The 20,850-nt window shown below is 45.1% G+C and overlaps 1 protein-coding gene across 1 annotated transcript in view; it reads left to right on the top strand.

The window, feature by feature from the left end:
- DDAH1 (dimethylarginine dimethylaminohydrolase 1) overlaps nucleotides 1-20,850 on the top strand; it is a 66,056-nt gene that overhangs the window by 1,071 nt on the left and 44,135 nt on the right. The window lies entirely within an intron of this gene.

Below are 20,850 nucleotides of genomic sequence, written 5' to 3'. Positions count from 1 at the left end.
TGGAGAGAGGTGCGAAGGATGCGCAGTTGCCTCGCTTCAGACATTCTGCGGACTCTTATAACATGCTCAGCCCATTCATAAACTAGTTCATCAGGCAGTGCGTGCATTGAAGTGCCACCCAGTTATCTCCTCAACGAGTTCAGTAGCAAATTAAACAAACCTTATGCTGTTCGAAGCTGCAAAACTACTACAATGGCAACCCATCTTCCTGTGTCCTAATGTAACCTTCTTCACACCTCTTCCATTTCCCATCCTCTCTGGGATACCATAGCTCATCTTGTGATCCACAAGCATGTATTGTTGTGCCTGGGGGATGGGGCTGGGCCACTAGCTGTAGTATACTAGGAGCTGCTCTTAGCCGCTGATTGCAATGGATAAGTGTCTCCACTTGCTCTTTTTGATATAGTGCCCTTCTTTTAGCAATTACAAGGTTTACTTGAATTTTGTCCAACAATGTAGCAGTCTGAGGTACTGCATACATCTTGTACATGTGCACTTCCTTGTGCATACCCATGTGTATTTACTCTTTGAAGCACATCTGAATGCTCTTAAAGGTGACAGCATGAGAGTAAAGTGTGTTTGCCACATGCTGCTCTCAGAAGCAGCTGTTTCTCAGCCAGAGACCAAGTAAGTTTTCACTGGTCCTTCCCATGACTTGCTGGTATGTAGCTATGTGACTCCTACTGCCATTTGCACAATATCCCCTTTGGGAGAAATATGCCAGTTACTGAATTTGTATGAAGTGCAAATTCAGTAACTGGCATATTTCTCCCAAAGGGGAAATTGTGCAAATTCACAAGTGCGTGTGTGTGAGGGAATCAGCTGTGGCTCTATATGTGTTTTTTTCCATTTTGATGTCTCAATTTGTGCCAATGCACAGTGAAGTACAAGAGACAAGATATGGCAACAAAGCTGAATGTGAGAGTGGCTGTAACTATTTGCTGTACCATTTGAGGTGCCATAAGGAAATTAAAAAGCATGAAATAAGGAAGCAAAGGATGTGGGGTACTTTGTACTGTCTACAAAGAAGCAGGTTACTTTCTCTTCCTCCTTCCTTCAGTGTCTCTAGTTCTGGTTCAGCAAAGGTAGTGGACAAAGACACATAACCCGAGGGTGCAGGAGTAATGGAGGAGAGTTAGTGCAAGGCGGAGAGAAGGGGTTTGCTGGACCCTTGAGCAAAACAGTGTCTGGTGTGAGTACCTGACAGCATTAGCCCTTTCCTGGGGTTAAAACCAGCAAATTAGTTGCATCTTGCCTGTTATAAGTACCAGTCAGGTAAAGCAATGCTTTTTTCTTTTAACAAAAAACTGCAAGATGTCACATTTACTTTTGTAATCCTAAATACGTTAAATTTTTTTAAACCATAATTAGATGTTATTTCCCAGCGTCCACAAAAATTAGAAAGAATTGTGCTGCAGGGGATGCATATGGTAACAATTTATCATTGTATTACACAGTTTATTGTCATTTTGAGAATAATACAAAATCTGTTTATGTTCTGGGTATTTTTTTTGCTTAACCCATGCCTGCTGGCCCTCAGACCAGGTTTCTTATTGATCAGCGTTCCCTATTTTGCATGAAGTAGCAGTTCAGAAGTGATTGGAAATAAAGCCTGAACATGGCAAATTTTTATTAGAAACAGCATAACAGATTTACTACTTTCTATGGGTGGATTGTCCAGGCAGAGTCATGAATCAAGAGGAGAGAAAAAGCTTTGAAGCATAATTTGAACCTTATTAGTTTTCTTGAATGATGGAGCAATCCCTCCCATGAGTTTTCTGTGAAGTAAAAAAGAAAAAATAATTGAACAAGCATCCTCTTAAAACTATAACAATGCATGACACTGCAGTGTAGTGCTTGTCTGAACATGTTATTCTTAATTATTTACAACAGTTCTTCCTCCTGGGAACATCATTACAGCAGTGCTTTGTGGAGAGGGGGAGAAGATGCTCGTTTCGGCAGGATCATGCCTGATGGTTCCTGGTCCCTCTCTCCTCCCAGGCATCCCCTGGGGCAGCCTCCCCTCCCCAGCATGGTGACCGAGTTGGTTGTGTTTAGCTAGTGAGTCTGCTTTGTTTGAGTAGTTAGTGACCAGGATGTCATCTTGAAAACAGTAAGATGGTCAAGGCTTTAGAAAGCAGAAATGTGTGCATAACCACTCCGCCCAGAGCTTTGCCTGCTGTGGTGGAGGGCCTGGCATGGGCCGTGGAAGTCTTGGCAAACATCTGTGATAACCTTGCTTTTATAAAGAGCCCCCCTAAGAAGCACCAGTGTTTCTTGTAGCTTCCCGAGAGGGTGTTTCCTATTGTAGCCAGAGCTTCTCTGCTCTCGCTGCCTCCAGCCCTGGTTCTGGAGGTACCAGCTGTAGGTGCTCAGGCAGTCTGGGCACTGAGGCCTGTGGCTGCCCTGAGCTGAGGGAGCCCAGCGCCTGTTCCTGACCCTTCTGTTCATCCTGGTGGGTGGCTGTTGGCAGCCTCCCAAGGTCTTTTTCTGAGGTTTCTATTCAGTCTGTGAATTCCCCATTGAGATAGGTCCTGGAGGCTGATGGCAAGTGAAGTTGCTGCAGGGTCTGTCCCAGCATCTGCCCTGTTAAATGTCTTTATTGGTGACCTGGAGGAGATAGGGGCATCTGTACTGAACTGTGAATGGCCCCAAACTGGGCTGAGGGGGGCAAGGGTGAGAGGCAATACCCATGAGGTCCGGGCTGCTGCTCAGAGGGACCTCGCAAGGCTGAAGGAAGGGGCTGACCTATGGGGACCTTATGGAGTTGAACAGGGACAAATGCAAAGTCCTGCTTCAGGGAAGGAAGGATCCTTAGGTGGGACTTGAGTGGGTGGGAGACAGCTCTGCAGAAGAACCCCTGGGGGGGGTCTGGTGGGCAGCACCGTGGCCGTGAGCCAGCAGTGTGTCCCTGTGGTAAAGGTGGCCAGTAGGTTTTCCTGGGCCATATTAACAAGAGCAGAACCAGTAGACTGAGGGAAGTGATTACCCTCTTGACTTGGAACTCGCAGACCGCATCTTATCAAGAACATGGAGCCAGGCTGTTTGGTTGTGTGGCAGAAAGGCAAGAGATGACAGACACAGATTGAAGCATGAGGTTTTAATGGCGTATAAGGAGAAGGCTTTTCAGTGGGGACAGCCAGGCAGTGGAACAAGGGCCTAGAGAAGCTGTGCAGTCATCATCCTTGGAGGTTTTCAAGACCCAGCTGGATAAAGCCGTGAGCAACCTGGTCTGTTCTCATAGCTGTCCTTGCCTTGAATTGGGAGGTTGGCCTAGAAACCTCCTGAGGTGCCTTCCAACCTGAATTATTCTGTGAGCATGAAAACCAGTTGTATGTTAGGGTACATGGAGTCAAGCATTTGTCAGTTGAACTGCCATGAAATCTTTGCTGTCGAGACAGGGGACAATCATTAAATCTAGATTGCTTTCGGTCTGATGGATCCACTGCTAGAAAATCAGAAGGATGAAGCCTTGTGAAACCAGTTTCTTCATGCAGCCTCTGAAAGACTGTACTCCTACCTCAGCTGTCTTGGTCAGCCTGGTATGAAAGTGAACCAAGGCTCTTGTAGCGCATTGTCACTCATATGGCCAGCTGGGTGACAGAGAGGGAAGGAGGGTGGATGCAGTCTATGGACAGCACCAGTTTCTCAAAGTGCAATCTCTTATTCTTTTTATGTAACGTAAGTGCAAACCCATGAATATTTTAGCAGTACGGTTGGTGTACACTTGGCTTAATGCAGTTAACATAAAGCCCAATTCCTGAGCATGCACTCCTGACCTGAGCCTCCTGGTAAGGCAGGACTCAGCCAGCCTTGTCTTCCTGATCTCTTAACTGTTTAACGGACTTCTGTTCAGAGCAGGCAGGAGCAGTGGAGGAAGGAAGGGATGAGGGAAACAGGACTGTAGGATACCACTTCTGCAAGGAATTACAAGATGGAGGGCTTGTGTCCAGGAAACCCACTGAGAGGCATGTGGTAGGTCAGGCTCTGAAGCCTGATCAGACCAGTCAAAGTTGAAGGGCACAGGGGGCTGCCAAGGTGCATCCGAAAGACAACAGCCTGGCTGAATACACAGCTGGAGCAGTGCTATTTCAGGTGCGTTGTGCCTCCTGATAAACTGTCTGCCAGGTGCATGAACTGAGCAGCACTGTCTCCATCTCCCCTGCTCCATGCTGCTGAAAACCTATAATGCAGTATTTAAGAACTGATGCAGCATGTTCTTTGACTGACTAGACTCCTTATTAAGAAGGCTTGTCATCAATTACTGTAACGCTGTACACAGCAGGCAAATTTCTGCAGTAGTTTGTAATAGCATTGATTGAGCTTTCAGGCTTTATAGATACTATTGCTTACCCCTCCAGCACCATTGGATTCTTTACTGGTTGTCTGTCTGGAACAAAACAAAATAAAATCTGGGGTTATGTCTGTTCTTGCTCCAAGTTATTGTAGGGAGAAAAAAGAGTTGAATTATATTTGGTCCTGTTCAGTCAGTACTGGGAAAGAGCCCAGTATTTTTTTAGTAAAGTAGAAAAATTAGTCATGCGTTTAATGATTTGCTTGCAAGAGTCAGACTTATTTCAAGGCATTATGTTTCTGTGTTATCATCTTCTGAACTTATTTTAAAATTCATAGTTTCTGGGGAGTTTTGGATTTGGCAGAAAGGTAGAGGCTTTTGAAGTAAGCCAGTGGTAGATTGCTAGGGCGGATAAGCTGGTGTTTTGTTTAGCTGTGTGCAGTCACCAGTGTGCATGACGTTCAAGTTGAGTAACTCCAATGGAAATGTTGTGATCGCTGATCAGATTGCCAGTTCCAGCACCTTTTGTTCCAGCAGAATGTTCTCAATTGTTTATTCCTCTAGTATAAACTCTCCACGTCACCTTCTGAATACGACAGGGTTAGTTGCTGAGAAGAGCCCTCATCAGCACATTGCTCTTACTGCCTAAGTTGTCTTAATGTGCGTGGGGTAGCACAAACTAGCATTTGCACCATTTCTGTGCTTATGCAGACAGATGGAAACCCAAAAGCTCAGCAAAATGCACCCACGGTGACCTGGCCTCTTCTCAGCCGCTGCATAGGGAAGGGAGAATAGCTGGTGCTGGGAAAGCTTCAGGAGCTGCTGCAGAAGAGATTACTGGGGTTCCTTCCTTCGTTATCAAGAGGAAACTTCCACCCAAGAGTATTATTCCCCACTGCCCTAAGACCCGCTGGGGACAACTTGAGGGGCTGCATTCCTGTGGTGTGGGAGGGTAGACAGTCCTTCAGCAGTGAGGATGGGGGATGAGCAGGGAAGAAGTGTTTGTCAAATCCCATCCTCTCAGGAAGTGTGGGAGAAGCCTCCTGATTGCCTTTTGAGCACCTCTGGGTACCTCTTCCCAAATCTGCTTGCCAGGTGGCAGGGCTTTGTCCACAGCAGTGCTTCTGCAGAGCTTCTAGCTGTGCTGGGCCAGGTAATGTACTTTTCAGTGCTGAGCACCCTCAGCTGCTACCTCCCTCCCACCCTGTACAGCTTCTGCAGGGCTGTGCAGCCATATATGAACTAGAGCTTGTACCCTGTACTGGGCTGCAGTCTCAGCTGCAGCTTATTGCTTGCAGGAATGATTCTCAGGCCAGCTGGCGGAGGCTGCTGAGAAAATAGAACACAAGAGTTTAGTAAGTTATGTATATATTGCATAGACTGAGGTAATACTACATAGCTACTGCTAAATGCTAGACACTTCCTCCACTCTCTCTGTAGACCTAGACAGTTCTGTAGGATAATGATGTCTATTGCAAAGTAATAGAAAAGCTAGGCTCAGGAGAAACAGTTTCAAGGCTCTGCTAGCTCCTGAGCTTAATTAGATTATGGGTTTTTTATTTTGTTTTATAGCACATGCTAGTACAAAAGAACGTGTATTTGCTGACTAATCACTTAAACCAGCATCTTTCTGCACAACTGGCAAAGATCTGTCTCATTTCCATGGAGGATTAGCACTTGCTGATCACTTGAGAGGCAAGAGATTAAACATTTTATTACCACTTTAAATAATTCATAGTTCTTTAAACTGTCATAACAAATTGTGGAGGTCTCATACATTTGCACTGACCCCTTTGCATGTCCTTATTGTGCTTTACCCTTGATGTTAGGCTAACTTTGGTGTTCTGCCTAGAAAGCTTATGATCGAAAGCACAGAGGTTACCACTGTGTCATTGCTTAGTGCTTAAAACAGCAGGTGAGTAAACACGGGCAAAAGCTTTACATGAAGGTTGACAGAAATGAGGAATGGCACTAGGTACCTTTCCACCCTCTTGTCAGATTGTTTTTTCTTGAATACCTTTCTCATCCTACACTGAGCCATATATGTGCTCCTTTAGCCTATCCTTTTCACCATCTTCTCAGTCTAACCTCAAAATTAGACTGAAAGTGTGCAAGATGTTGTCAGTGTGTTGTTTTCAGTAGAACTGGAAACAAGTTGAGAAGTACCAGTCAGACTTCAGATAAGATGTGTACCTGAGTTTTAATGTGAGTTTTGGTTGTCTTTTGCAGAGCATATAATTGGTAGAACCAAATGTAATGATCTTCCACAAAGAGTATGTCAACTGGAGTTTTTTTCCAGGAGCAAACAGGTGATGCCCATCATGGGGTGTTGAAGGCAATGAAGTAACTCTTGTCAGAATCTGCATCAGTGTTTTTCTTTAGTATCTTTCATTAGCTTTCATTGTCAGTGTTTTTGGTATTAACATATAAATTATCTGAAAAGCACCCAGTAAAGGCGAAAAGCTTCTTAAACAGTACTTAAGTTTGGTTTTAAACAATATTGAGAAGTTTAAAAACCAATCCTTTGGACAGTATCAGGTAGACCTGTGTCAGGAGCCTATGTAATGGTAGTATCAGTAGACATGAGAAGGGATGTTTTAGCCTCCTAAAGCAGACTATTTCAAAAGTGGTTTGATTTGTTTCTGTGGCTCTGCCCCTTCCATCTGCTTTGCAGTTTGAGTGCTGCCTCATGGTTTGGGTAGGTGGTTCTTCGGTCTTAAAGTTCATTGTTGATGTAGCTCTGACCCTATATTAGTAGTGCTGACACTTTGGGCAAATTGGCTATGCCAAGAACTGTACTTTTTCATTTTCAGTTTTGCTTCTGTGATCACAGATTTAATGAAAATGTTAGGAAGTAGCTCCTAGTCAGATCAATATAAGTGGACTGTATTCATTGTAATTGGTTTCTATCTATAGAACTGTAAAACAATCTTTAAGGACAGTCTAGGAGCAACTTGGGTTTCATGCTTTTCTAGCAGAGGCAATATTTAGGCTTTGTTATTAAATTGCAATGTCAAGTTTCTCAGGAATATCCAAGTTGCTGACCAGAAGATTAAAAAAAGGCAGAACCCAAATTAAATGCCTGGTTTTTAATCTCCTGTGGACACTGATTATTATTGTGCAAGCCTGATGTCAGCTTTTGTACCTTGTTAATCACTGTTCCTTTAGCTGTGATAAATAGCCCTTCATGAGCTTACGGTTCAGTGCAAATGCTAAGTGGTTAAAGGTTCCAAATAACTGTAAGCATTTCCTCAAAAAAGTGAAAAGAGCCTTTTCGGCTGCTCTGACTTACCTATATGGCTTGGAGCTACCCTGCTCCTTCCTGAAGAGATTTCTGCCCAGTCTTCCAAATTGAACCTAAATCTCTTTCTTTGGCAACTGCCTCACTTAAAAGCATTGTAAAAACTAGTTTACCACAGTCACTGCCAGATTTTGGGTTTGGGATTCAAAGGTGGGTTCGTAACATATGTAGTATATGTTGCCTTATAGTTGTGTGGGGTGTTTGTTGGTTAGTTTTTTTGTTTGGTTGGTTTTTTTAATCCTATGCTCCCTACAAGCCTGCAACACCCGACACTCGCTGCAAAAGAGAGGGTTGGTATGCAAACTGCAGTGCTGTCTTGCTCATTGTGGGATCTGACAGCATCTCTGGAGAGTGGTGGAGCAGAGCATGTGTATTGTGGTTTAACCCCAGCCAGCAACTAAGTACCACACAGCTGCTCACTCACTCCTCCCCTTTCCCAGTGGGATGGGGAGGAGAATTGGGAAAAAAAAAAAAAAAAAGTAAAACTCATAGGTTGAGATAAGAATGGTTTAACTAAAATATAATAACACTAATAATAAAAAAAAATAATAGTAAATGTAATGAAAAGGAATATAAGAAAAAGAGAAATAACACACACACCCCCCAAACCCCAAGTGATGCACAGTGCAATTTCTCATCACCTGCTGACTGATGCCTGAGCAGTGATCTGCCCCTCCTGGCCAACTCCCCCCAGTCTATATACTGAGCATGATATTCCATGGTATGGAATATCCCTTTGGCTAGTTCGGGTCAGCTCTCCTGGACATGTTCTCTCCCAGCTTCTTGTACACCTGCTTGCTGGCAGAGCATGGGAAACTGAAAAATCCTTAATTTAGGATAAGTGCTACGTAGCAACAACTATAACATCAGTGTGTTATCAACATTATTCTTACACTAAATCCAAAACACAGCACTGTACCAGCTACTAAGAAGAAAATTAACTCTCTCCCAGCTGAAACCAGTACAGTGTGATGCAGAAGAGCTCCTGTGTGCTCTGCTTCTGCCTGTTGGCCTCTGAGATGCTCTGGTATGGAAACTGAAGTCCCCAGCTGAGATTTCCCATGCTGTACCAATGTCACAAGCAGCAGCTGCTCCCAGCACAGTGCCAGGACACACACATGCGCAGAAGAAGCATATATCTTCATTTTCCCTGCTCTGCCTCCTACTCGCCTCCAGTCCCATGTCTCTCCACCTGGGCCTCTCTCTTGCCTTCCATGTTTCTAAATTGGCCTCCCATAGCCTCTGTGTACTGGTCCCCCGAGTCAGGATCCTGATGTGCCCTGCCCCTCATTCTCCTATGCAGACCGTGGGCTGTAGTGGTGCAGGGCTGTACTGTACTTCCCATGGGAAAAACGGGAGCTGGGATGGCATCTCCACTGGCAGGGCACACCTCTGACAGCACCTCTGCAGGGCTGTGGTTGAGGGTAAGCACAGCTGTTTGCTGGTAATAGTGTGTGGAGCTGCCTGTCTGTCACTTCATTAAAGTTCTCAAAACTTGATTAATTTCCCTTTCCACTAAACTTTTCAGTAGCAAATGCATTACAGGTTTATATAGCAATCTGGCATTTCCTCAGAGCAGAGTGATGCCAGGTCTTTTAGCTGATATGGAGTTTTTGTCGTAAAGCACTCTGTCTTGAGACAAGATGTATGATGTTCATTTCAAGCTCCTTCACATCCTAGGAAGAGACGTGTTTCATGTTTTTATGCAACATTATTTGTCTATCTATTTATATAACCCAGTGGAACAGATATTCCTTAATCTTTTATTCCCATTATCTTTTAAATGTTTGCGTTTCTTTGCAGGCCCTTCTGTGGTTGGCTTTATAAGAACAGTACTTTCCACGTTCTGGTGCCAAGTTCATTGTGCTCACTTGTTGCCCCAATGCTGCATCTTGCCAAGCTTCCTGCAGTTCTAGGGTCCTGATAATTTTACACAAAACTCCTAATGCTGCATATAAACCAATGTGATTCCATGATGCTAATTCAAGAACATGAGTCTCAGCTGTGGCAGTGGACAGGCGGATTCATTGTAAAACATACATAGTTCTGATGTAGAAACATAAATGTGGCAGAGGCAAGAACCTCTGGTTTGTTACTGGTTCTCCCAAAACTACATTTGATCAACAAGGCCAGTTGTGTCCTTAAACTCACTGCCTCCAGTTTTCCCTCATGGGGGGGTGACTAGGGCATGCAAATCTTCAGCAAGCATGACTGGTCTAAACTGATTTTTTTGTATTAAAATAAGCAGAGTTTAATTTCTATCAATATTACTGGTTATTCTTCCCTTGCTGATTTCTCTGGAATGGCTCTGGAACAGGTACTTGACTTTGGCTGCAGACACAGCATGACTCTGCTGAGGATGCTGTGGGAAGTGACCAGATAGCAAGCTTTAACTTGCAATACTCCACTCGTAGTCAGTATTTTGTGAGTTTAGCAGCTCAGATTAGCCTATGCAAACAGTGTCTATGCTTCTGTATCGTTCAGTTTTCAGAGAATTTCTTGTCTTTGTCAAAAGTCTCCTGGATCAAAAATGTAGACCTGATTTTTAAATATCTGACCTGAAACACAAGTCACCTATACAAAGCAGAGTCTTCGTTACCCATAAGTTATCCTAGTACATAGAGACATCTGTGTAGAAGTCATTGCTTATGGCAGGCTTGCAGAGGTTGGTGGCTGCAGAGAATGTGTTCCTACCAAGGAAAAAAGTACTGTCAGTAATTACTGATCATTAATTGCTTTTTTTTTTAAAAAAAGGTTTTTTTTACAGGTGCATATGTCTAAGTGATCAAGTTTATGGTGTGAGAGAGCTTCACTCTTGGTATCAGATCTGGGCAGTCACAGTTCTAGGGTGGAAGATAAATGATGCGCCCACAGTATCAGGTGACAATATCTTTTCTTGCTGCCTTTTTTTGAGCAGTATTAGGAATTCTTCTTTCAGGAAAAATTAAATGAGATGTTTTATGACTGGGATGTACCGGAGTCAGGTTTTGGATTCATCCAAGACTACTGATCACATACAAGTCAGCTGACCACACTGTAATATGCTGTTTTTCTGTCATTTTGAGTCAATAGCAAAACCAAACAAGTATTTCAAAAACAGCTTGTTCAAGACTTGCAGAACTCACTTTAATTTCAGTAGTGATTCAGTATTTGGCACTATCTTTAAAAAATAATTGTGATAATTTGTTTCTGGAACGTTTATGTATGTTAATAGTAAAGGAACTGGCTATCCACGTCTGTCTCTGGATGCCAGCTGAAGTTCTCTGGCGAGATGAAATTGTCTGTATCAGCTTAGGCCCAACTGGCCACTGAAGCAAACTGAAACAAGATTGCCACATAATTGGACACTATTGGCAGAGTTGTGATTGATTTTGCATTTCTCTTTTCTTTTTCTGAGGCTTAATGTAAGAGCTGTCAGGGAAGCTGAATCCCATACCTCATAGAAAGGGTGATCATACAGGACAAGAATCCTGCTTGTGCATATGTCTCTGCACTTTGGTATGGTCGATGTCCTTTGAGTCACAGACCAGCAGCCATGGTGATGGTCATCTCCATGCAAACCCAAGCTAGAAAGGCAAGTGTTTTAGAGATGGAGCTAGTTTTTGGCCTGCTGTCCAGAAATACCAAACTATGTTTTTTAAAATACTCTAAATGTTTAGCAGTAAACTCCAGACCATGCTTCTCTGTAAAGGTGAGAGACATTTACCAGTCCTACAGGAGTTAATTTTGCAAACAGTACAAGTGCTTTGGAGAGTTTCACCTACCCAGATACCTAAGTGTGCCTGTCATCACTGCACTTAAAACTTTTACTAAGTGATGAATCTCAAGTATCTCATGCTCTTCCAACACTGTGCAGAGGAGAGGTGGTGTGGCTATTGCTAGTCACTAGGTATTCACTGAAGTTCAGTGCACTAGTTCATGGCTCGGTATCTGTTTCAAGCTTCTGATGGGAATACTAGTGCCTGTGCTAGCAAAGTGTGGTAGAAAGAGCTGAAGCAAGCAGTGCTGTTAAGAGGCAAATAGACACTGATATAACCAATAGATACTGATTGAGGATGATATGAATTGGATACCTGTATTTTTCCAGGGAACGCTGAAGTCATCTACAAGCTTGCCTGCTTTTTGCAAGGTGATATGGGGTGACTCCTGTAGCCATGTGTATTCAGAAACTTTCAAATGTGGTGCTTTCCTGGAGTAGAGGATGTTAGAGGACAAGGAGGCACAGGGTTGTGATAGACCCTCTTCCATGTGCCTCCTGGCCACAGCAGCTCAAAATGTGTGCAGAGAACAACTGGTTTTAGTGCAGTTTCTAGAAGAAATCGGGCAGATACTACTCTGCTGTTGGCCATACTGATCTTTGTCCAAAAATGCTTGATCCTTTTGACTGATCTGAACTGGTTTTAAGGGAGGAAACTACCTGAAAGGTAAAACCCCACCAATGCAGGAAAAGTAGTCAGGGCTGAAGTTGAGGTAGAGGAGACAAAGCTGGTATGAAGACAAGGGCTGGGAGGTAACCTGACAGTCTGATGTAGGGGAGAGCCTTTGTCAGCACTTTAAGCACTGTGCTGGATGCCATGTCTTCACTGATGCTGGCAAGTCCAACTGTGAAACTCCAATCCATGTGAAATGGAGCTTCAGTAGTGCCATACAGCGATGTCTTATTTTTATGACCCTTAAAGCAAGTGTTTCTGTTAATCCTCCTCTTGTTCTGGGATATGACCTCATTGTCACACAGTAAAACAACCAGCTTGCCTTGACCACAGGGCTCTGGGTTAGGACAGTCCCTTCTAGATGAGCATTTCCAAAACTTTTTTAAATGCTGTATGCCTCCAGTATTGCTGAAAGGCCATTTTTCTGACTGGGCTTAAATTGATTATTCATCTGGGCCTGAAATGCTGTGTGAGGTTCTAGTTACCCGTCCTGGAAATGCAGTGTAAGCAGAAAAGGCAGGAGTGGACGAGAAGACCTTGCTGCAGTGTAAGACTGCTTCTGTATGAAGTGACGCTAATTAGATAAATGGCTTCAGCTCAAAGTTATTTTGGGCAGGGGAGGGGAGAAATAGGAGAGCTCTACAATATCTCAAATGGTGCAGAGAAAATGAACTGGGAATGATAGTATGAAACTTGATGACATCCAGAGAAGTACCCAGGCAGAAGATTCAAGCAAAAGGAAGTACTTTGTCATGCAATGCACAACTGAACTGTCAGATTCATTGCCAGGATGTTGTGGGGGCCAAAAGTACAGCTGGGCGCCAACTAATGAAAGAGAGATCCATCAATAGCTGTTTAACACTTTTATCCAGAAATATGTACACTGCCTCTTACAATAAGCTGGGGAAAATATACTGGAGACAGCAGCACTCTATACTTGTCCTCTTTCTGTTATTCTTTCCTTAAGCTGCCAGTACCAACTGCTGTTGGAGTCAGGCTACTTGGATATACAGGTCTCTGTGACCCACTTAAGCTGTTCATGTATTATGAATAAGCTGTAATACTGATAGCTGTTTAGCAGACTCATTATAATAATGAGTCACTTGCTGTGATACTGAAGGTCACGAGTTGTCCAAGGACTGCCATTTGGGAGGCAGCTGCCCTGCCTTAACCCTGCAGAGATCTTGTCGGTGTTCCTGTCCCACCAGGCAAGGGGAATCTGTGTTCAGGCTTAATGAGGGTGTCCAATGGTGTAAGATGGACCATCACTAGCACCAGAAATGGGTGCTCTGAGGTTAGATGTTGATTTATTTTTTCTTCCCTGCCTCAGTATGTCCATCCTAGCACAGATAGTAGAAAATGGAACAATTTCACCATTAAGACAGTCAGAGATATTGTATGTTGACAGTATAAAAGGATTTTTTTCTTCCCCCCTTAGCAAGTCATTAACCCTAAGAAACAGTGCACACTTTGTAAAGCAGAGATCTCTCATTGGGAAATGTTGTTTCTAGCTTTTCCACATCAGCTGTGAAAACATATTGCTATCCAAGCTTTGCAAAATGATTCTTAGAAAGGCCCAGCAATGCATACTTGGCATACAGAGGTTTGATATATTGAGAGCCAGGCTTAACGTTATGGAAGACAGTGTCCTAGAAGAGCCTTTGCAGAAAGGTGCCATGAGGAGGATGGTCTTGCATGAGCCCTGCGATCTATGTTGTCATGGGGCAGTTGATGGCAGCTGATAACCTGCCAGTTTGTGTTGTGGACGTGATGGACAGGCTTTTCCTCAATAGCTTGATATAGATCGAGTGAGCCTGAAAATACCAGCATCAGTGATAGGAAATAGTTGTTCATTTTCAGAGCACAAGGAACCTTTTGGAAAAGGCATGGCTCTTTTTGGCCCATATGCCCCTGCTTCACAGCTAATTGACTCACTGAAAATTTGCAAAGCAGAACTGCTGGTCTATTTATGCCTGCAAACGGCAGACATGGGAGACATTCTAGGTGGGTTTGATGTATGGCAGGCTGCCAGCAGTGTCATCCATCTTATCTGAGGTAATGCCATGAGCAGCCTGAAAGCCATTTCTGCCAGAAGAACATCAAACCAGCCTCATGCAGAACTGACTGGAGAGCTTTTATAGGAGCAGGACTAGAATTGGCGTGGCCAGGGTTGGATGGTAAGCTGTGGCGGGTTGACCCCAGCTGGACGCCAGCTACCCACCAAAGCTGTTCTATCACTCCCCCTCCTCAACTGGACAGGGGAGAGAAAATATAACAAAAGGCTTGTGGATTGAGATAAGGGCAGGGAGAGATCACTCAGCCAATTACCATCACGGGCAAAATAGACTCAGCTTGGGGAAAATTAACTCAATTTATTACAAATCAACCAGAGTAGGGTAATGAGAAATAAACCCAAATCTCAAAACACCTTCCCTCCACCCCTCCCTTCTTCCCGGGCACAACTTCACTCCCGGATTCTCTACCAACCCCCCCAGTGGCACAGGGGGATGGGGAGTGGGGTTTACAGGCAGTTCATCACACGTTATTTTCTGCCGCTTCATCCTCCTCAAGGGGAGGGCTCCTCACACTCTTCCCCTGCTCCAGCATGGGGTCCTTCCCACAGGAGACAGTCCTCCACGAACTTCTCCAACGTGGGTCTTTCCCACGGGCTGCAGTTCTTCACGAACTGCGCCAGCATGGGTCCTTTCCACAGTGTACAGTCCTTCAGGAGCACACTGCTCCAGCGTGGGTCCCCCACGGGGTCACAAGTCCTGCCAGAAAACCTGCTCCGTGGGCTCCTCTCTCCACAGATCCGCAGGTCCTGCCAGGAGCCTGCTCCAGCGCGGAGTTCCCACGGGGTCACAGCCTCCTTTGGGAATCCACCTGCTCTGGCGTGGGGTCCTCCATGGGCTGCAGGTGGAGATCTGCTCCACCGTGGAGCTCCCTGGGCTGCAGGGGGACGGCCTGCTTCACCAGGGTCTTCACCACGGGCTGCAGGGGAATCTCTGCTCCGGCGCCTGGAGCATCTCCTCCCCATCCTTCTTCACTGACCTTGGAGTCTGCAGGGCTGTTTCTCTTGCATGTTCTCACTCCTCTCTCCAGCTGCCGTTTCCATCTGTCCCAACTTTTTTCCTTCTTAAAAATGTTATCCCAGAGGCGTTACCACTATCGCTGATGGGCTCGGCCTTGGCCGGCGGCGGGTCCGTCTTAGAGCTGGCTGGTATGGGCTCTGTCGGACATAGGGGAAGCTTCCAGCAGCTTCTCACAGAAGCCACCCCTGTAACCCCCCCCCCACTACCAAAACTGTGCCACACAAAGCCGATACATAAGCACTCTGCTGTGGCTGTTTCCCAAAGTCCTCACATCCATTAGCCCTTTGCGTGGAAGCCTGGTGTGGACCCATGGCATCACTGATGCCCTGATCAAACGGGCTGTGAGAGCCTGGGACCTGTAGGTGTTGCAGCCTGCCAGGCAGGGAAGAAGGGCTCTTGTGCTGCATTTCTGTTTGCTTTGGTGCCTGTCACTTGGCTGCAGTAACACTCCCAGTGGGTTTACCTGACCCAGTAGCTGGAGCCATGGCTCCCCTGCAGCCTGGGTTGCTGTAGCACTGTGTCCTGGCCACGCAGGATGACTGGAGAGTAGCAAAAGTAAATGCCAGGGAAGGTGAAACTAATGCAAAGAAGGGTGACTGCTATCCAGGCTCTGACAAACGCAGCTGAGTTGTGGTACCAGTGGGAAAATACTGCCATGACTGTCCCTTCCGCTAGCTGCAAGTATGTCCTGTCCCTCCCGGGGCTTGCTGTTTCATGTCCTGGCTTTGATATTTCCCGAGCATGGCTTTATCTTTCTCATTTCTCCGTCCTTAGGGGAACCTTGGCACAGATGTCAGCAGCCACCAGAAACTGCCAAAAGCTTTTGTACCGTTGAAATGTGCTCTGTCCGCGCTTCATCTTGAGGACTAAAGGCACTGCTTGTAATTCTGCACCAGGCTTCTCCAATTTTAACCTAGTTTCCACTTTGCTTAGTTTCCTTACCCTCTTTACAAGGTTGCTGCGCACAACCAGAAGCCTAACAGGAGCTCCTAAAGACCTGCCAGTCCTCCAGTGCGCAGCAGTATTCCCAAAACTTTTTAAGAAATGGATTTGTATTTCCCCGGGATGGAATGTAAACAAAGGGCCGCTAATAAAACAGTGTGTAAGGTCTTATTCAGATTTATATAAATCCTGAGACCATGTCTAAAAATAGTGCCCTGTTTTGCATTCCTGAAAGCAGATTCACCACATACCTACATCTGCCATGAAGATCTGTGCTGGTAACAAACTGGACTTCTTGGAAATGGTATGAAAAGTACTGAAAACCCATTTTAATTTTATTAGCCTTACAAAATACATATTGACAGTCATGTTAAATATTCAAACACATGGAATGGACTGCAGCCTTGGTACTAGCAGGAGGCATCCAGTATGGGAAACGGCCTAGAGGTGTCTGTCGGAGAAGTGCAAGCATTGGCTGCCTGCTCAGAAGCTGGTGGGATCTGGAGCAGGGAGGAGTGTGGGGGAGCTGGATGTAGATCTAGCTGATGGTTTCAGTCTAGGAAGGAGTGAAAGGATAAAGACAGGCAATTGCTGTGCATTCTGTATGTTATGTTAGGATTCAAGGAGGGGGACTTTTTTCTTTTAAGGCTTGTGCCTGTGACGCAAGTATATAAGTAGCTGGGGCTCAATCCTGTAAGGTGCCAGTGCTTAACGCAGAGCCTGTAATCAGTCTTCTTAGTTTAAAGCACTTAAACTCTTTCCTGCCCTGTGTCTGCTTACTTACCATCTCTCTGAGCTGATCTCATGATCATGTTTTTCAGTAGTGGAAAGTCTGACGTAATGTAACATTTGTCAAGATGATACGGCTTTAGCTTTAAAGTGTTTCTTAGCCTTAAATATTGACTAGGAGATTTTAGATTGTAGTGTGGTGCCCATGAAAGTGTGTGGTTAATAGCACAATAGAAATTGGATGCATAGTAATATTAAATACAGCGTGTAGCAATATTAAATATATCCTGCAGTGAGTTTTAAGAGCAAGCTAAATCCATGTGGAGCATGGATCTTTAAAGAATGCTTAATCTTTGTGCCTTGCTTTCTGCATGGTCCTCCAGGGATGGGAAAGCTGTCTCTTTGTTGTTGATGCATAAAGCATCTGACATGCCTCCCATATGTGTTGACTGCTCTAGTAGTGAGATTTTCTGTAGGTTTGCCCCTTTATACCTAGTAGAAAATAGACATGCTCATTTAGCTTTTTGGGAAGGTACTCCAGAGGAGCTGAGGATGAGGAGGTGGCTGCCGTCAACACCAGCTTTCCTTGTCACATGTACCCTGTCTGGTTCAAGGCATTAACCCCAGCCCTCCACAGATACCAGTGTAGGTGATAACTCCTGTAGATGAGATCAGCAGCAGAATCTTTTTAAAGTGTTTTAACATGCCTGAATAACTGCTCACACAGTGGTATGTGTCCTCTGACCCCTGGCCAAAGCCCTGAATGGGAAGTACAGGCTCAGCATCTCTGAAAGGCAGGCTCTTTTCTCTTGAGCCTATGCGTGATTTAGGAGCCCAACCCAGCTATAGGCACTCGTACTGAGAAGTTTGGGCTGCTGTTTCTAAACTCCTCCTTCAAAACTCAAGCTGCCTATATGCTAGGATTGGGGGTTTTGTTTTCCACAAAAGGTGTTCTTGCCCCCACTTCCCCTGCTTTTGCAGCTGTAAGAAAGCTAAGCATGAGGCAGAGGAGTGTGCCATGACACGTGGGAGGTAGGAAAGGTGTGTTTGAAAGTATCTTAAGCTATGACTGCTGCTTGTATTGGCACAGGCTGTAGGAAGCTGCATTTCCAGTGAACAACTGGAAGAATGAGGGGCACCCCTCTTGAAAGGAGCCAAGACCCTTCACAGCATCCAGCATGGTCCTTACTTCATGCCAGCAGCATGAGCATGTGTTCAGGCTCTCCTGCGAGGTGAGACCTGGGATGAGGAGACGGGATTTGTCTGAGTGCATCTGTATGTGGCCCAAATTCCGAATTTCCAGCAAGGCTTTTTCCCAAGCTGATTTGTCAGTGGGAATTGTATTGACCCGGAAGTGATGCCTAGAAAGATGTTCCCTGAAGTACAGGTGTGAGCTGTAGCAGCCTACAAGGCACTGTAGCAGCCTGCAAGTATCTGAAGTATTTACTTTGAGACATTAGTCACACTGAGAAATGACCTTGTCCAGCTGTAGTGCAGGCTTACATGGTAATTCAGTATAAGAGACCAGGAAACGTGGAAACTCTGGCTTCCTCAGTCCATCATGAGTTGCACTTTTAGGAACATGCATGAAAGGTGTGTAGGTCTTGCCTGAGGCTCCTATGCAGAGTTTTCACCAGCTAGGTCATATTCAAAGAAACGCTTGCTGGAAGTACCCCAGGACTCCTGGAAAACCTAATTCAGTGTACTTGGAGGGTCAGTTGTTTGTTCTTTCCATAACACTTGCTTCTCTGGAGTATACTGCTCTGACGCCCTACTGTGGTGGTGTCTTACCAAGCTGTTTTCTGGGAAGCAAATTTTTTGGTGATACCTTCAGCACTGTAGTTTCCAAATGCAGTTAATCTCAGTGGAAGCAGCCTTTAGCATGGAAGCCAACCAGACACCCACGGCAGCAGAGAGAAGAGCTGAGTTATTTTAAAATTCTAAAAATTAAAAAGTATTTTTTTCACTTGCATTCTTGGGTCTTGGCCTGAACAAGGAGTGGAGGTGCCAAAATACTGCGAGAGCGTCTGTTGTTGCAGTATGTCTGGCCGAACCAGAAGCAGGAAATTCTTGTGAGAGCCTGTCTCATGAGATTGCCAGCCAGCTCTGAGCCTTGCCGGTTGCTCGTTGTGAGTGTGAGCTGGTGAGGTGGGGATGTGGTTGAGAGAGAAATATTTGAAGGTGGGTAAAACGGTTCATTAGAAGTGATAGCAGAGTATGTGTGCGTGGTGGGGTGGTGGTGGTTTTCTGTTTTGAACACAAAAGCAAGAAGTGAATATACGAAGCAAACTTGCATCACCCTCTTTCTTGCAGTGGAGGAGGAAATAGGGAGAACTCACTGTATGGGTTGAGCGCTGGTCTGCTGTGCTCAGAGACCTTTGGGTCTCCCTCTGGTTTGAAGGGGGCCAAATCCAGCCCCCTGGTTCATAACATCCTTTTAAAAACTTGTAGGTCAGGAATTTTTTCTTACCCTAGGCTAGACTCCGCTCTAAAACTTTCCATGTTGTCGTGTGCAGAGCTGCCTTGGCAGGAGCAGGGATGCAGGCGCTGCAGCAAGAGCCCTGGTACTTTAACCCCCCTGTCCAGTAGACTTATTCCACCTTGGCTCCATTTCAAGACTAAAAGGCCATAGCCAGTCTATGCTGCCGTTTTCAGCATTATTGCTCCTGGTGGAGCTGTAACAGTGGGAAACTTTAAAGGAAAAGCACATAATGGAAACTGATTAGAAAAGTGGAGAAAGTCTCTGGGTACAATAAAGCATTGCCTAAAGAAAGGAGGGGGGTTAAGGTGAGGCCTTAAAAGGCATGTATTCGATCACAGCAGGGCAGGAAATAGCTTTAGGAGAATTTTTTCTTTGGTCCATTCATAACCTGGTTTGTACCTCATTAACTTTCTGTTAGTGCTTTTTTCTTTTGAAATCCAGGGTAGCTTATTCCCGCTGAAGTCAATGTGAAGAGTCATTCAGCACTGAGCGCATGAATCCTCTCGTGCAGATTAAACAAGAGAAGCTCCCAGTGTTGCTCTCATCCTAAAGGGATGAGAAGCACGTTGAGGATCTGCTGATGATGCATGCTTTATTTACTCCATTTCTGTGGAGCTACAATAAGCTTCCTAGAGGTGCCTTTTCCAGGGTGTTTGCACCATTTTTCTGTAATACATCGCATGTGCAAATGACAACCCCTGTGAAACCAGTTGCACTCTTGCTCCTGGTTGTATTAAGCCTGTTAGTTTGTTAGAAGCTCCTGGTTTATGAAGGAATTGCCATAAAAGCTGCATGGCCTGGTTGTTTAAGATCTTAGAGATTTTTCTCTTTCAGCCATTCCCTGCTTACCTAACAAATGCTGGTTTTGTGAACTGTTGTTCTGCAGTGCTAAAATTGGATTCCAGGTATTTTAAACCATGCTTCATTATAGCCTTTAGGAAAGACAGCTGGGGTTTTGTCTTGCTGATGGAGCCTAATTTGAATGACTTTCCTCATCAAGCCCATTTAATTAAAGATTCATTACATTCTGTATAGTGTAACAGTGAAAATGGAGAAGTGTTCCCTGGCCAGCCAGCTGCTGAAAGGGAGGGATTAGCTATGGCAGATAGGGTAAGAAGTTGTGGGATTCAACTGCAGGTTTGATACTAGGGGAAAATGGGAGGGTTAGTGAAGGGTTAGAATAGGTTGCATGGGTGTCCGGGGGGCTTTCTAGTCCTGGACAGCTGAGTGGGTGTGCACGTGGGATGCACTTATCCTGCCTGTGCTGCCCTCTGAGAAGGCTTAGTGTAGACAGCACAAAAAATAGAGGATGGACTCTTGCAATATTTTGCAAACCCTGTATGGTTTGCAGTTATATGGGTCTCATGAGGGAATGAGGAAACAGCAACCCAGAAGACAAGAGAATGGAAATCTATAAAATGATGCGCTGGGTTTGAGATGGGAGCACTGGTCACCCCAGCTGCTTGCTTGGTTTTTTGTCCCTGTGTGTGTATGGGGAGAGGAGTGGTTTCTCAAGTAGCTGTTCAGCAGCAAACACTTCCAAAGACACGCTGAGAACCTTTTGTGCCAGTGTCCTTGGT

Source organism: Haliaeetus albicilla, chromosome 8 (genome assembly GCF_947461875.1).
Source record: "Haliaeetus albicilla chromosome 8, bHalAlb1.1, whole genome shotgun sequence".
In the NCBI taxonomy this organism is placed as follows: Eukaryota; Metazoa; Chordata; class Aves; order Accipitriformes; family Accipitridae; genus Haliaeetus; species Haliaeetus albicilla.
The sequence above is the reverse complement of the archived record's forward strand: the minus strand, read 5'-3'. Positions and strand labels throughout refer to the sequence as shown.